A 16,091-nucleotide genomic window follows, 5' to 3' on the forward strand; every position below is an offset into this window, starting at 1 on the left:
TCAGGGTCATGGGACTGAGCCCCATGTTCGGCTTCACACTGAGCTTGAAGCCTGCTTAAGATTCTCTCTCTCCATTTCCCTGTGCCCCTGCCCCCGCTCACATTCTCCTCTCTCTCATTCTCTAAAAACAATAGAAAATAAATGAAAGAGATCTTTGGAGCCAAAAATTCTGCATATTTTAAAAAGTTAATTCCCTTAAAATGAAATGGAGAGAAAATGTCACATTAAAAATGTACAAATGAAGCTTTGCGCAGTGGCAGTATCGTAGCCAATGAGGTTTATCCGAGGCGTGATTATTGCTAATTGAAAAATGTACAAATGAACTGATAGACCAACTGACTAACAGATACCATGTGAAAATTCTTATGTTGAGTTAGAAATGCATTCAAACAAGCATATCCTTAATAGATCTTCATGTGATAGCATAAAGTAGCTTCCAACATTTACTCCTGATACTACAAATTCATCCTTAGTCCCTTGATCCTAATTTAGTAGATTTTCTCCCAATTTCTAAAGAATTATGTGTGAGCTTTGATACTAAACCAAATGACCAGCCCTTCTAAGAATGGTTCCCCTTATTATCAAAGCATCTTTATAACATCTTCTCACAGTTGTTAGTAAACTAAAGACTCCCATATCCTTTTCATCAGAGGCACCTCCTGCCTCCATTACTGATTCCCATATGTCCTTTCAGTGGAGAAACCCACTTCTATACAGTTGTGCTTCTGGGTGCTCACATTGCTCTTGGTTAGGCTTAATTTATCGTTCTTCTTCACAGTATGCCCCATTTTCTAGAAGTTTTTCTATGTTAGGATCTGTGATCTAGGTGTTTCTCAAACCCTGGAGTTTTTTTTTTTATTGGCCATTAACAACAACAAGAAGAAATGTATTGTTATTTGTATTTGTCTCTGAAAATCAGATGGTTGGTTCAATAAGTTCATATCCCAGCACACTCCGACCCTTGGAGATAGTTTCTTTACTTTAAATATGGGTACATCCAAGTCAGGTAGAGGGAATGGACAAACTAAGTCACTGGACAAGGACTGTTTCTGGAACGTCCAAGAAGAACATAAGAAAACCGGTGTGTGGTCTTCTTGCATGAAGCATGGTTGTTGCTGTGTTGCTCAAGAAAGGCTACCTCTATGAGACAAGACATAAAATTCAAAAGATTTCCTCATGAAGATAAATTTTGAATCTCATTTTGGACCATGAAATGGCAGACATGCAGATATCCAATTTAATGATCACACAGTAATGCTTTACTCCAAAGTTGTTGCCTAGTAGGGTTATACTGTTCTATGAAGAAGCCATTCCATGTTACTGGTCCTTAGTTACAGAAATATACACTTTCAGTTTACCCAATAATGATTTGGCCTATAACTTATAAAATCAGCCCAGCTTTGGGATCCATGTGGAATGTCAGTAGAAAGTGAGGAAAGAAGGAAAGGAGAATCTTTATTGCTTTTTTAAGTTGGTCCAACTTGAATATGGAAGATTTCAAAGGGGCAAGATGAGGATTTTTTTCTTTAGTTTCAATTTCCAGTTCTTTGATTTATTCCCCAATTATTACACATTGAAGATGCCTTACAATAGTCTACCCTTTGCCACTATCCGTGTCTTTACTTGTTCTTGTAAGTAATCCTTTGTTTTCTAAAGGGAACAAGGTGTGGGGGCAACAGGAAAGAAGATTCATGTGTTTTGTGATTTAAATCATATGTTCTTTTTTCAGAATCGAATTGGAAAATGTGCATGCTGCTTCAGACCTCACTTTCCTCCTGGTATCAAGAGTCTCCTTTCCAAAGTCTTGCTCCTAATTTTTAGTGGGTGACACAGTTACTTCAGGATCAACAGGGGAAAGTCTGGAGTCATTAACTCTCTCCTGAAGGCATCTAGTTTCTCTTGTACTCTTCATTAAGCAAGTGTTTATTGCATGTACCACATAAGAGGAATAAAGTCCAAATTCCCTGCTTTGTTGTAGGAAATGCTGTTGGTCTTTCTCTGATATCCCTTTCCCCAACTCCACCATTTCAAAATGCATATCTGAGTATCAAATACTTGTCTTTGCATCTCTTTGCCCGAGACCTTTTTTTTTTTAGCCACCAGATTCATCTCTGCTGGTACACAAGGGAAGGCAGAAATGCCAAGGAATTACCACTCCCTGCAGAAGCAGTGAATTTCTCAAAGAATTACTGAAGGTAATTACTTCAGGCCCTCCACTTCTCAGGAGCAATATACTTGAGGAACATGTTCAGCACTGTTCCTTAGAGATCCTCAGTAAGATTAGGCTCTAGTTGCCCAGAGCAGTTTGGCATTCACCCTATCATGGCTTTTCCTTCTTCCCAGTCTCACTTCCACACAACATCATTACTGTTTCTCAATCATTTTTTAAATAAACACTTGTAATTGAATTCTTAGTTGGGAATCTACTTCTGGGAGAAGCCAAGATAAAGCATATGGCATTAATGTCATTTGTAATCAGGCCCTAGTCTTCTCTGCCATTTTCAAATGTCATATGCTTTGAGAAGTGTCTCATCAAGAATGTATACTCACAGAGAACCCTGTGATTTTCACACTATTTAATTATGTATACTTCTGTTTCCCCCAAAAGACTGAATCAGTGTCTAATATTTGCATATACTACTATTTCTCCAGAAGTCAAGAAGTGAAAATGGAAGAGGTACTGCTCACTATTACTCTAGTGACCCACTGCCAAAAGCATTTGCTTCTTGTTCCTATGACTTTATGCTCAGGAGAAATTTGTCCACCAGGAGACACAATGATTCTACAGAACTGGAAATGAAGACTCCTACCTGGCCATGTTGGATTCTTCATGCCTCTTAATCAACAGGCAAAAAAGTCCTGTGCTGGTTGGGTGAATGATCCAGATCATGATGAGAGACTGGACTACTACTACATGATGGAGAGCCCTTAGGGTGACTCAATATTACAATATTACTCAATATTAAGTTCAACGGAAAAGTACAATGTTGCAATCTAGGCAGGAGTGCCAATGGCCCAGACCCTTTAGGAATGAAGGTTCTTTTCACTCTATCAGATAAAGGCGGTGATCAGCTGAGGTGCTTGCTGAAGACAAAGAGAATACAGAATTGATAGTGGAAGAAGGTAGCTAGTAAATACTAGCTACGACTTTGTGACCAATTACAGAAATGAGGACAGTAATTGTCATGAGTATTTCCTCCTTTTTTGTTATAAATATATTTGTGTGTATGAATATAAGAGGAAATGTCTTTGTTTCCTTCTCTCTCTTATTCCCTCATGTAACATAAGATGTACTGACTTTATACCATAGTATTTAAGTATTATTAGTTTAACATCATAGTATTTAAGTCATGAAGGACTTTACTTCCTCTACTGGGGCAGGGGTTGGTATGTTTTCAGTTGTACCTAGAATAGTTGAATCATGTTAGGCCAAATTAAGGCCTTGCTATTATCCTTATTTAGGGATTACATATGGTTTAAAGGGATGAGTATAGGTGTCAAGCTGACAAGGGATGGACTTAAAATGTTTAATTTTATGTACCTATTTGACTGAGTCATGAGGTGCTCAGACATTTAATCAAAATCATTCTGGGTGTGTCTGTGAGGGTGTTTCTGGATGTGATAACATTCGAATCAGTAAATTGAGTAAAGCAGACTACCCTCCCTAATGTGTCTGGGCCTCTTCCAATCAGTTGAAAGCCTGAATAAAATAAAAAAATATTGGCCCTTCCATGAGTAGGAGGGAAACTGTCCTGCCTGATTGCCTTCAAACTGAGACACTGTTTTGTTTTGTTTTGTTTTGTTTTCCCTGCCTCTAGACTTGAACTAAAAATTGGTTCTCCTGATCTCAAGCCTGCTGGCATTCAGACTGGAATTACACCATCAGCTCTCCTGGTTCCCAGGCCTTTGGACTTGGTCTGGAGCTACACCATCAGCTCTCTTAGGTCTCTGGCTTGCAACTGCAGATCTTGGGGCTTATCAGCTTCTGTAATTACGGGTGCCAATGCCTTTATAACATGTTTCAAAATTTAATACATTTAAATTCTATATGTGAAACACTCTTTGTTCTGTTTCTTTGGAGAGCTCTAATACAGATGTGAAAATTATGTATGAAATTGAATTAGATGGAATTAAATATTTTAGTTGGGATTTTTGTAGAAAAGATTCTATGGAGTTGTGAAGTGTTTGAGGGCTTTCCTTTTGGAATTTCCATTAAGTAAGCCGATTTGAATGGTAACTTGGTACCTCTACATGTCTAGGAATTTGAGATAAAATTTCAAGGCTGCACTTGGCTTGTCTGGGAAGCCTAGGACCTGATCACACTTCAAGAACAGGGATGAAGATATGGGTAGAGAAATATCATTCAACAAATACATGACTGCCAGCTTTGTGTTAGATTCTGAAGAATCCACAGTGGGAAAAAATGATCTCATGGAACATGCTACCTAGCGAGAAAGACATTCTCGACACAAGTGCTCAAGTAAATTCATAATCCCAAATTCTGGTGCTATTTTCAAGGATGTAGTAAATTCTCCTAGAGTATGTCTAATAGAAAAGCTTAATCTCTTCTGAGGAAGCAGAGGAAGCTTGTACTACACATAGAGTAAAACCTGAAGGATGAGGATAAGGTAACCAAGAGAAGAGGTAGAGAAGAAGATTATTCTAGAGCAAGAGAAAATTTGTGGAAAGGCCCTGAATCAAAGCTAGAGGACAAAATACTCATGTAGCCAACTTAAAGATGGGTAACTAGAACCTACAGAGTGAACTCCTGAGAACAAGTCTTCCCCGATTTCCTTGCCAAATGGCTTTTAGCTATTATGTCCAATGGGATGAAAGAGCAAGTGAATGGAGAGCAGAAGAAAGGAGCAAACAAGTGTGATTTCTCCCATTACCTCTACCTTGGCTGTATCTCTGTCAAAAGCTGTGTACCCCCATGGCTCCAGCTCTTACCTGACAGCCCCTCTGCCCTCTGCCCATGGTCCCAAAGGTATAATAAATTTGTCTTCTACCAGGTGGTCAGGCTAATTCTGTCTTCTACTTTAACTCTTGGGTTCCTGAAACATAGTCTGTATGTTGAAATTTCATCCTTAACTGTGGTCATGTCTTCCTGTTTTTGCTGATCTTTTGGAGAACTTAGCTCCTCTTTTGGCTTCTTAAACCATCTATTCCCGGGGTAATCAAACACCTGTATTAAAATCTCCCTGCTGAAAATACCTAGAGTAGTTTATGTTGCCCAATAGAAGGCTTGACCAATATACATAGCAAATAGTTTGATCTCAGGCTGGCTCCACAGGCATATATATTTTTAAAGATTTTGCTTATTTATTTATTTGAGAAAGAGAGAGAGAGAGCTGGCACAAGTTGGGGTAGGGGCAGAGGGTGAGGGAAAAGCAGCTTCCCAGCTGAGCAGGGAGCCTGACCTGGGGCTCGATCCCAGGAGCCCAGGGATCATGACCTGAGCAGAACGTAGACCTTGAGTGACTTGAGCCAACCCAGGCCCTCTTCCACAAGCATATTTTAACTATTATTTTGTAGTATCAAATACCAAATTGCCAAATAAAAAATTGCCTGGTTAGAAACTAAAATTGGCCAACAAAGTTGATATCAGATTATGTAAAATTTACTATATAATGGATTTGGGATTATTATACACATAACTGCACAAAAATATATATAAATATGTTTTATATATATCCTAGTTATACCTGATTACTGAAACATCAGGACTCATCTTTGAATGTGAAGCAATTATTTAAATGTTGCAAAAAAAAATGTTGCTTATTCAGTGCTTACAACATACTACAGATTATTCTAGGTATTGGGGATGCAGTGGGAAGACAAAATTTCAAGGAACATACTTTTTAATAGCAAAAGATAAACAATGGACACACAAATGAATATATGAGAAAATGAGATTGAAATCACTTAAATGAAACGAATAAGTCAGGTAATAGGTTAGAGAGTAGTTATAATAAGATATTTAAATTGCATTAAAAGATAAAAATAAAATTGTTATAAAGAAGACAATGTATTTCCCACTGGATAACAAATGACATTTAACTTTCAGAAAAAAACAACTATTTTAGGAAGCCTATTTATTTGTTGTATTTCTGATTTACATAGTTCTGAATGAATACTCATTTACAAATGTGTCTATATATACCCGTGTGTGTATGCATACAATAATGTATACACAATTTACACAAGTGTTTGAACACTACTTGTATAAATAGTCTATATAATTGTTCAACTGTTTATTTTCACAAGTGGTTGTATCATTTATACAAGTATTTGTGAACCCCAAGAAAAACCATGCTTCCGGTTTTTAAGTCTTTGTCAGCAAAACCTGGAAATACCACCAGGTGGTGATGTTTCTTCTAAAAGAAGAAATTTCTGACATTTCCTGTGTTGTTTTGTTTTGTTTTGTTAAGATACTAATTAATTTATTCAAATCTAATGGGGTCCTTGTCTGCTAATTCTAACACCTCGATCAGTTCATGGTTGGTTTGGCATGATTTATTTGTTTCCCCGTTGGCTATATCTTCCTTGTTCTTTGCATTCCTGCTAAGAGTTGATTGGATATCACACATTGTGAATTTTACCTTCTCAAGTGCTTAATAATGACAACAATTTTGTATTTCTCTAAATACTTTTGAATTTTGTTTAGGGATAATGACTTGAAAATAGTTGAATCTTTCTGTCTTGTTTCTCAGATATGCGAGGGAAGACTTGTACCATGTGCAATTCAAGGTTGATTATTCCCTGCTACTGAGGCAAGATCTTCCTGCGTACGCCAACACCACCCCATGAATCTTGAGGTTTTCTACTTTGGCTAATGGGAATGGGCAGTATTTCCAGTTCCTGTGAGTCTAGTTACACAGTGTCAAGTGGTTTCCACATACACATGAATGGATCAGTACACAAGGAGACCATCCACACACCTCCAGGGCTCTCTGTGCAACTCTCCTCTCTGGCTCTTTGTCCTGTCTATTTTACCTCCTTGTCCTCTGCAGACTCTCAGCAATGTCTCCTCACAGTAAAGAGTTTGCTGGGCTCTTCCTGAACAGGCTTCACTGTGCTGTGGCCTGGAAACTATCTTAAGGCAGTCATCTGGGGTAATGGAAAAGCTCATCTAATTTTTTCACCAGCTCTCAGGCATCACTGATGTTGTCTCATGTTCAGTGTCATGAAAACTGGTGTCTCATACATTTTGTCTGTTTTTCTCTTATTCTAGACGGGAGGGTAAACATCGTGTTTATTCTGTTATTCATCCCTTGGCCAGGAGTGGAAGTCACTTCCTTTCTTTTTAACCAATATTCCCAATAACTTCTTTTGTTGTATTGTTCTTGATATTCATTCATTCAAAATTTACTGAGCAATTGCTATGAATCACAGTAATTAATGCTAAGGATATCAATTCGGTTCCTTAACTCGACAAATTAAGCCCAGAAATTAGACACAGGACTATGGAGGTAGATTCCCCACCCCGCCCCTATAATCTAGCTCTACTTTTTTACTATTCTAAGTAATTATAAGAAATCTGAATACTTTATGTTGACAAAAGTAATGATGACCTTAAAGTTAAGACTTCTCTAGAATAAGGATTGTATCGGTTATTTCTTCAGTTTAGAAGAGTAAAATGGAATATTTAGTATTATAGACAGATCTTCTCAAAATTTAACATGAGAATAATTTTTTTTGTTAAAATGCAAATTCCAGTTCAAGAGGTCTAGGGTCAAGTCAATGTGTTGCATTTGTAATAAACAATCAGAGGATGCAGGTACTTTTAGGTGATATATTTGATTTTGTGAATAAGAGTCACCTGTGGATTGAATACAAAATTTTAGTTGGGAATGAAGATGAAACCCAGATTATAAGAGACAAGAAGTCTGGTACAAGGGATCTCTTTGTTGGGGATTGAACATCCATGGGAGAGTAACTGTAAGTCAAGGTCTATCTATTGTCTGTCCACATATTTCAAGAGCCTGACACAGTCTCTGGCTTTTAAAAACTTTTCAATAAATTTTTGCTGAAATGAACTAAATAGAACACTAGGATAGTAAAATTTCCTTGGAGAAGTTTAATCCCATGATTTTTAATTTTAGGGGTCATATCTCCCCTTGTAAAAATCTGTAGAAAGCATATGTGGAGAAGCACCAAATTTTTATCCAAATGAATGCATGTGTGCACTCCTAAAGTCCTTTCATGGGCCATGTAGGATTTTTAAACCTTTTAATTTTTATACACACTGACACTGTTAATGAACAGAAATTTTAAATTCATAACCCAAATCCCAGGGCTGATCATTGGCAGAACTTTTATCATCTCCTGAGTCTGTTAATTTTCAATGATTGTCCCCCCCTCTTCCATTACACTTTTCCACCCTCCACTACACTTTTTTTCCTAAGAGGAATACATTTTCCATTCCCAACAAAGAGGATGGACTCCATTGTGTAAAACTAAATGAGCTGACCACTGGGAGTTGTAATTTTGTCCTGGGTTTACTGGCCTGGGAATCTCCAGTGTAAGCATGTGTCGTTCCCTCGGGGCAATTGCTTAAGTGCAACGAGGACCACCTGTTGCTAAATGCTTCCTTGAACAGCTCTCAGTACCAAAGGGGATGTGAATGTTAATGTGAAGTTGTCTCTAGCCAGAGTAAGGTAAGGAGTTTATACTTTTATCCAAATGACTCTAGTGTATAGATTACTGCATCTTGAATTATTGAAAAAATTGGCACCATTCTCTCTTCTTACTCCCAAGTGGGCGTTGTACATTTATAGGAATTGCCCATGGGCCATAAAAAATGGACACTAGATAATGTGGACCATGGGCATGTATGAATGACAGGCATTAAACAATGGTTTGAAATCTGATGTAAATGGACTTGCTGAGATTCGGTAACGATTGACCAGCGGCACTGAAAATAAAAGTGAAAACCAAACACTCATATAGGTCCCAACGATGTAAGAGGCAATCCAAGGAAGAATCTTGGGCAATCTGCGTTCTTCTGTGTGGCAGGAGGAGATAATGTTTCAGGATTTTTCCCAACGACAAAATACAAGAGTATCTCTGAGAATTGTTTTGGTTAACATGCAAGAGGCTAGGTCACTGGGCTGACAATTTGGAACAAAATATACAGAGCCCTGGAGCACAAGTGGATGTGAGTCCATCTAGAAATAGAAAGCTTCCATGTTCCACGTTCTAACATTGCTTCCATGTTGATCACTTTAGTATCTTTTGAAAGGTAAGGTCTGGCTTGGTACCACCAAGGCATATAGGCACTCAACAATCTGTTGCTCTTTTATTAAAACATTGATTTGATTCTTGCTCCTTTATTTGAGAGCTTCCTAGTTTAATCTATTGATTTGTTTAAGCTTTTTCTGCCGGTCTTGAACTGGGTCATCAGAATAACTCTTAACATTTAACTAGAGTCATTAAAAGTAAATACACATTTGAGAATAGTGTAATTGGTTGTGAAGGCATTTCCAAGGTGGAGAGGCCAAAGGTGGCAAAGTCAGTCCTTGTGGGCATGCTCTCTTTGAGACCTGACTTACTCAGCAGTTCTCCAACACTACTAAAGACTTCCTATAGCTTCAGGCACTAATTTGTCCGAGGACTGTTGTAAGACTTTGGCTAAAGAAAACCAGAAAGCCTATGAAAACATGGCTTACTAATAACACATCCCAGCTGTTCGCTCCCTGTTAAAAAGTAGAGAATGACGTGTTTTGGAACAGCTTAAGTACTCTGCTGGGTATGTTTTTAGGACTGTACCGAGTCTTCACAGCATGAGTCCTGCTCATTTTAATCAGGGTTGTGTAGTTGAAATTTGTCTCAGACCCCAGCTTTTTGCTGTTGCTATGTCATTTTCAGTGTATCACTAACTCAAGTAGGAAGGTATCTTTATGCCTCCTGTTAGACATCTTTGAAGACAAATTATCATTCCTCTTTGTCTTACCTAGAGCAATAGTCCTCAAATTGTTGCATGCATAAGAGCATGTGTAAGAATCACCTAGAACACTTGTTAAATGGCAGATCGCTTGGATGCCACCTAAGAAATGGATTCTGTTGATCTGGGGTAGAGCTTAAAAATCTGCGTTTTTAATGAACACCTTGATGCCAATTCTGGGGCTATACCGTGGGTAACACTGCCTTGGATTCCTGGTCCACAATCCTATCCAATTCAAAGGTCTTTATTTACATCACAGATTTTATAACATAGCATTTAGTATACTAAAATTAAATTCATAGATAATATAAACCTCCCCACACACTTATTTTAAGTCAATATAATGCTCTAAATATATTGCAAAAATAAATTGTAAAAGAAATTCAGAGGAAAATAATTTATGATAAAATAAGTATTTCAACATGTAAATGCATAGGCATAACTACATTATAAGATATAATTAAACTGTCAATGTTTATACTCCTTGAAGGGTCACCTTGAATGTCAGTTAAAATTCAGGTGTGTTATGTTGCCACTCAGCTATGATGAGTGGTGTTGCCTTCTGTGAGGTGAGTCTCTGAAACACTAAACAATTCTTGATGAAATGCCAGAGAAAACAAAGGGCACGTTCCCCCAATGTGTATGGTAGTTACAATTAAAACACTGTAAAAAAGATATTTGTATTTATATATAGAATGGAGTGAAATTTTAGGTTTAGGTATTTATGACCACATTTTTCATGCACATAAATGTCAAACGGGACCTGAGATGTTTCTTTTTTCCTTATCGTGGGAGATTATCCAACACATTTCAGGACATCTACAATTCCAGATCCCCACCCACTAAATACCATGCCAAACATTGTGATAATGTTCCCAAATTCCCCTAGTAACTAAGGACACATCTGAAATAGAATATCAAACACAATTCCTTGACGATAGTAGGAAACTGATCAGTTTTTAAAGAATTAAAGAGAAATACTTTTCCATGCAAAAGGAGGGTTGGCTCCTGGACACTTTTCTTTAGACATAGTGAATCCAGGGGCTGTTTTTCAAAAACAAAACAAAACAAAACAAAAAACCCTCGAGAACAATGATCAATTACAGTTTTCTTTACACTAGTTATTTTTACTTAAAATAGGTATGAGACTTCTTCACTGCTGTGCATTTACATCATTATTTCAATCAGCCTGTAAATCAGCTGACAGACAAGAGCAGCCTTTGGGTCATATTTAGCAACTGAGGTGGGGAAATGTCATGAATCCAACTGCATGCAGCTGGGGTCTCTACTTGGAGTGACAATGTGCCCCACTCTGCCTTGGACAGTTCTGGTTTACACCTGTGGTTCTGGTGTAATTATAAATAATTACATTCATTCTCAGAAGTATCTCTATTTGGACGATAAATTATACTGTCACCCTAGTTATATCTCACTAACAATTCCAGGTGCTAAAGAGCTTATATTTTTACCTTGTGTAAGTAACGTAAGAAAGAGTTTCCAAATGGAAACACTGTGGCAACTTTTTTTTTTTTCTGCAGTAAAACAGGACGGGACATTCCTTTGTGTTCTGAGATTTTGGTCCCATGTCCTAGATGAGAGTAATTTACTATAAAGTGAGTAGGGTAGGATATTTTCATTACCAACCATCCTAAAGTACAATACTCAACAATTCCTTGTGTTCCTTTTGTATTTCTGTGACTTTCTCTTATTCTGATTGTATACAGGGCTATGTCACTCAGAACAATGAATGCTTGCCATCTTCTTCCTCTGAAATTTTATGGCTAAGCTGACATTCACTAAGTGAAATGAAGACAGTATGGATTTTCTTTATTCCAAAGTGTTGAGAATGGCAATCCATATCCAAACTGTAGAATTTAACTTAATCTCAGAAGGAAACTAGGATCCCAATATGCCCATTTAGTGTTTTCAACACCAGTCTTGTGGTCCTAAGCCTTGTTTCTGTGGTGGGCCTGGGAACCCACAAATTTCCTAAGTGCAACCTTTCTCTGACTGCTTGGATCCTCTAACTGAATACCTGCCTTTCCTGAGTCTGCTCCAACTGTTCTTACTGAATCTCATCCTCTTTGGTGAAGGCTCAAATACCCTGTACTTTCTTTTCCACTTTCTTCTTGGACATAGTCCTTATTCTTGTCCCCAAAGCCTCCCCTGCCCCCAGTCTCTGGCAGGGTCTACCATCTAATTCTAGGTAGTTGCTCAATAAAAGTAGCTCTCATTAAAAAAAAAAATGAAGAACAGAAACAATTACCCTAGGTTTAAATAAATTTACTTAGTTGTGATCTTGGGTCAGCTCTTCTATTCTCTTAACCTTTTTTTTTCTCAAAGTAATCCAGAGATAGTTCTTACTCCCTAAAATGAGAATCAAATGATACAATATTTGCAAAACGCCTAGAATTCAGTGGTGGTCGATAGAGCATATTCAAGAAGAGAACAGTAACAGGAATCATACTCCCTCTGACACAGGTAGGAACTAAATTTGAGTCCCAGTCTTTCTACTCTAAAGGCCATAATCAGAACTTGAATCCTTTGGGACTTGGGAGTCATGGCATTTAAGAATTCGTTTGCTTTTCCAGTTGTCAAGTATCATGAAGATGGAGTCCAGTAAACATTTAAAACATTACAATTCTTGAAGATGAAAAGAAATAGTAGAAGAGGTCTGACCCTGTATATCCAAGAAGGAATACAGGGCAGATACAGGAAAAATAAGAACAAAAACTAGTTGGTACCCTTAGATTGTCATACCCCATATTTCATTAAAACTCAGATCTCCTAAACAGGGGGAAACCCTGGTTGACATAGTTAGCTTGGTACGTTGTCGTCTTTCCAGATAGCAGCCTGTTCCTGCTTCCTCCCTTGGACATAATTAAGGTTCCATAATGCCCATTAGGAGCAGAGATATTCCTATCAGTATGAACAGTTTATTCATTAATGATAAGGCAATTCTCTAGGTTCAAATTTTAGGGCAACCCTTACTACAGAGCTGGAACTGAGAAGAGTTTCACAGAATTACTAAAAAAAAAAATTAAAAAAAAAGTTTTCTGTATGCAAGCGCTAAGTGCAACACTTCCCAAGTAACAAGACATTCTAGATCATTGCTGTCCAACAGAAATTTCTGCAATGATGAAAATGTTGTATATCTGTGTTTTCCAATGTGGTAGCCTCTAGCCACTTGTGGCTGTTGAGCAGAGGTGGCTAATGTTGGCTGAGGACCTGAATTTTTCATTTTAATTAAATTTTTATTGGAATAGTTCCATACAACTAAGGACTGTGATATTGAATACCACAGTTGTAGGGGAGTCATCTTGAGTAGCAGATACTTGTTAACAACATTCATCTTTCCTTCCCTGCATATTAATTAGGCTGCATATTATACTTTTATTATGATCCTTTCCTTGTTCTTCTCCTTCAAAGCTGCTACAGTCTTTCATTTTAACCAGGGTTCTCTTGCATAAAATTTTTAGAGTGAATAGCAGCACAAAATGGAATTTACCTTTGATCCTTTATAACAGTTGCAAGATTAGTCCCTTTTGGAGGAAAAAAAATTCCCAGTTGATGACATATTTGCACTAGTCTGCCATTGGTTGTTTCAATGAGAACTGTGGATTCTTGATATACTGGCACACCAAAGGGATGAAAACACTGTGTCCAGGGGCTTCCTGCCAGGGTTATGTGCAGGTCACTGTGACCCAGCCAAAAAGCTACAGATACCATGGTGCATAACCTGGATCCTGATTGAAGACATAGTTTAAAAAATTAGCTAGATATTTTTGAGGGGCTCAGTGGTGAATGTTTATGTATTTTGAGCCATACAAATAACACATTTATTTCCTTAACCTTAATAAAGTCTTTTTTTTTTTCTTAGACAAATGAAAACTTCATGCTCTGCTGCTCTGCTGGAAAAGTCCTAATCAGTGAGCAATGGATGATACCACCGATATTCTGAAAATATCAATCTTCCAGAAGGTCTTGCCAATAATAATAAATACCCCTTAATCCCAACATATGGGTAAATCCCATGTAAAGCCTTTCATTAAAAACCAAGAATAGCTCACCTGTTTAAAGAACAAGATGGTTCTATTGTAGTCGACATAATTCTTAAATAATTCATCTACTTATTTTGGTAGTTATTTGTGCTTTCTCTGGAAATTTCTTGCATGATACTTACTGTAACATGAAATATTTTGTAATGTTTATGAAGGGAAAAGCCACTGAATCTGCAGGTTTATTTAATTGAATGCAAACTGTTTAAGAACTTCAAAGGAAAAGATATTATTGAATATGAGATGTCGACCATTACAAATAAAATAAAGTAAAATAAAATAAATTACAGCACTCTTGGGGCGCCTGGGTGGCTCAGTGGATTAAGCCGCTGCCTTCGGCTCAGGTCATGATCTCAGGGTCCTGGGATCGAGCCCCGCATCAGGCTCTCTGCTCCGTGGGGAGCCTGCTTCCTCCTCTCTCTCTGCCTGCCTCTCTGCCTACTTGTGATCTCTCTCTGTCAAATAAATAAATAAAATCTTTAAAAAAAAATAAATAAATTACAGCACTCTTATTCCTATACAAAACTCGTAACCAGGTTAACAGTGTGTATTCTATATTCCCTTTGGTTTCCTACAAAGCAATGAAATACAGTGAAATATCAAGGAGATTACTTTTAAAAATGAGGGTAACTGGGATCTGTATTATAGTATTTAGTAACTACTTCAGCTACCTAGGAACTATGTCTCTTCTCTCTGTTAAGAGAACCTGAAAGTTGGTTATATATTCTGTATATCATGTAGCAATTATATTTCAGTCACTAAGCTAGATATTCTCAAACTTTGAGATCACGGTCATAGATTAGATTATTATTTGGCAAATATTTACTCCCTCATCCATTTCAATGGGAGAAAGCCCTGCCCCACTCCATTAATTTGGGGCTTGTCTGGCTATCACCAGTAGAACGTGTGTGAAAGAACTGTTGTGCCAGTCCTGAGCCTGAGTGTTCAGAAACATCACATGTTTCCACTTGTGACCTCTCCCTTGAGAAAAACATGTGCCAGGTGGCCAGAATGAGGTATGGTGAAGACACCTGCTCCCAACCTACAGCGTGAAACAGAGCGCCTCGGGCTGAGCCACACTGGGCCTGCCACTCTGGGAATATGAGAATATATTTATTGTCCTATGCCACCAAGATTGGCTGTTGTTTCTTATGGCAACAACTGCCTGCTCTACTCAGGGTAATTGACTATGTAAAAAAAAATAATGCCTTTCTGTAGTCTGTGCATTGCTCTAGCATCTGTGTTCTTCACTTTGATCTTCTCATACATGTAATCTCCTCTTCGGATGTTGCTAGAGGGTCACAAAGAATGACCTAGCTGCTTGCAACTCAAAATACAACCCCTCTCTGGCACTTTTACCATCACCTTGGTGTGTATTTGAAATGAAAATCCTCAGGGCCCGCTCCAGACCCACTGAATCATTATCTCTGGAGATGAGGCCCAGAAATTTGTGTTTTAACACGTTTTCCGGTAAATGCTCCCCATACATTAAGGTGGTCGCCATTTGCCCAGGACTGTTTTGGCTTTAGTACTGAGAGTCACTCTTTCTGAGACACCCCTCAGAAGGCTGGTCAATGGGAGATTCAATGTAGTATCCTACAGTGATGAGATTTCTGCAGCTCTGGGAAGGCACTCTTCTCCCCATGCCTATTTCTGAAAATACTTATGAAATACTATTAATACTTCATGTCTTTGCAATGGCCAGAGACTTCCCTTGCTAAGCTGTAAATCTCCACAGAAAGGTAATTCATGGAGGCTTTCCAAGTGTTGTGTACTGCTTTATGATAAAGGGCAGCTTTCTCAGATGGAAAGGAGCAAGGATTCACAAGTTCCTCACTGGTGCTCTGTCTCTAAAGTATAAATGAAGGAGATTTTCAGATTCTTATGTGACCGGTCCTTGCACTGAGCATGGGAACAGAAGCTAGAGACAACTGGATTAGACAAGGGGCAAGAAAAACCACTAACTGTATATTTCTAAGACTTAAGATAGTTCTACTAGAGAACCAAGTTTTTCAACATGACCTCCCTCCCCCTTCTTCAGAGACAGAATGGAGCCTCTTTTATCCCAACTTCCTTAGACAGCTGTA

General features: G+C 38.0%; 1 non-coding gene across 1 annotated transcript; it reads left to right on the forward strand.

The window, feature by feature from the left end:
* The first annotated feature begins 242 nt into the window (after positions 1-242).
* Positions 243-379, forward strand: LOC123927379. The gene has a single exon (XR_006815454.1). It is a non-coding gene; the product is annotated as a U4 spliceosomal RNA (small nuclear RNA).
* The last annotated feature ends 15,712 nt before the right edge of the window (positions 380-16,091 follow it).

This window comes from Meles meles, chromosome 16, assembly GCF_922984935.1.
Source record: "Meles meles chromosome 16, mMelMel3.1 paternal haplotype, whole genome shotgun sequence".
In the NCBI taxonomy this organism is placed as follows: domain Eukaryota; kingdom Metazoa; phylum Chordata; class Mammalia; order Carnivora; family Mustelidae; genus Meles; species Meles meles.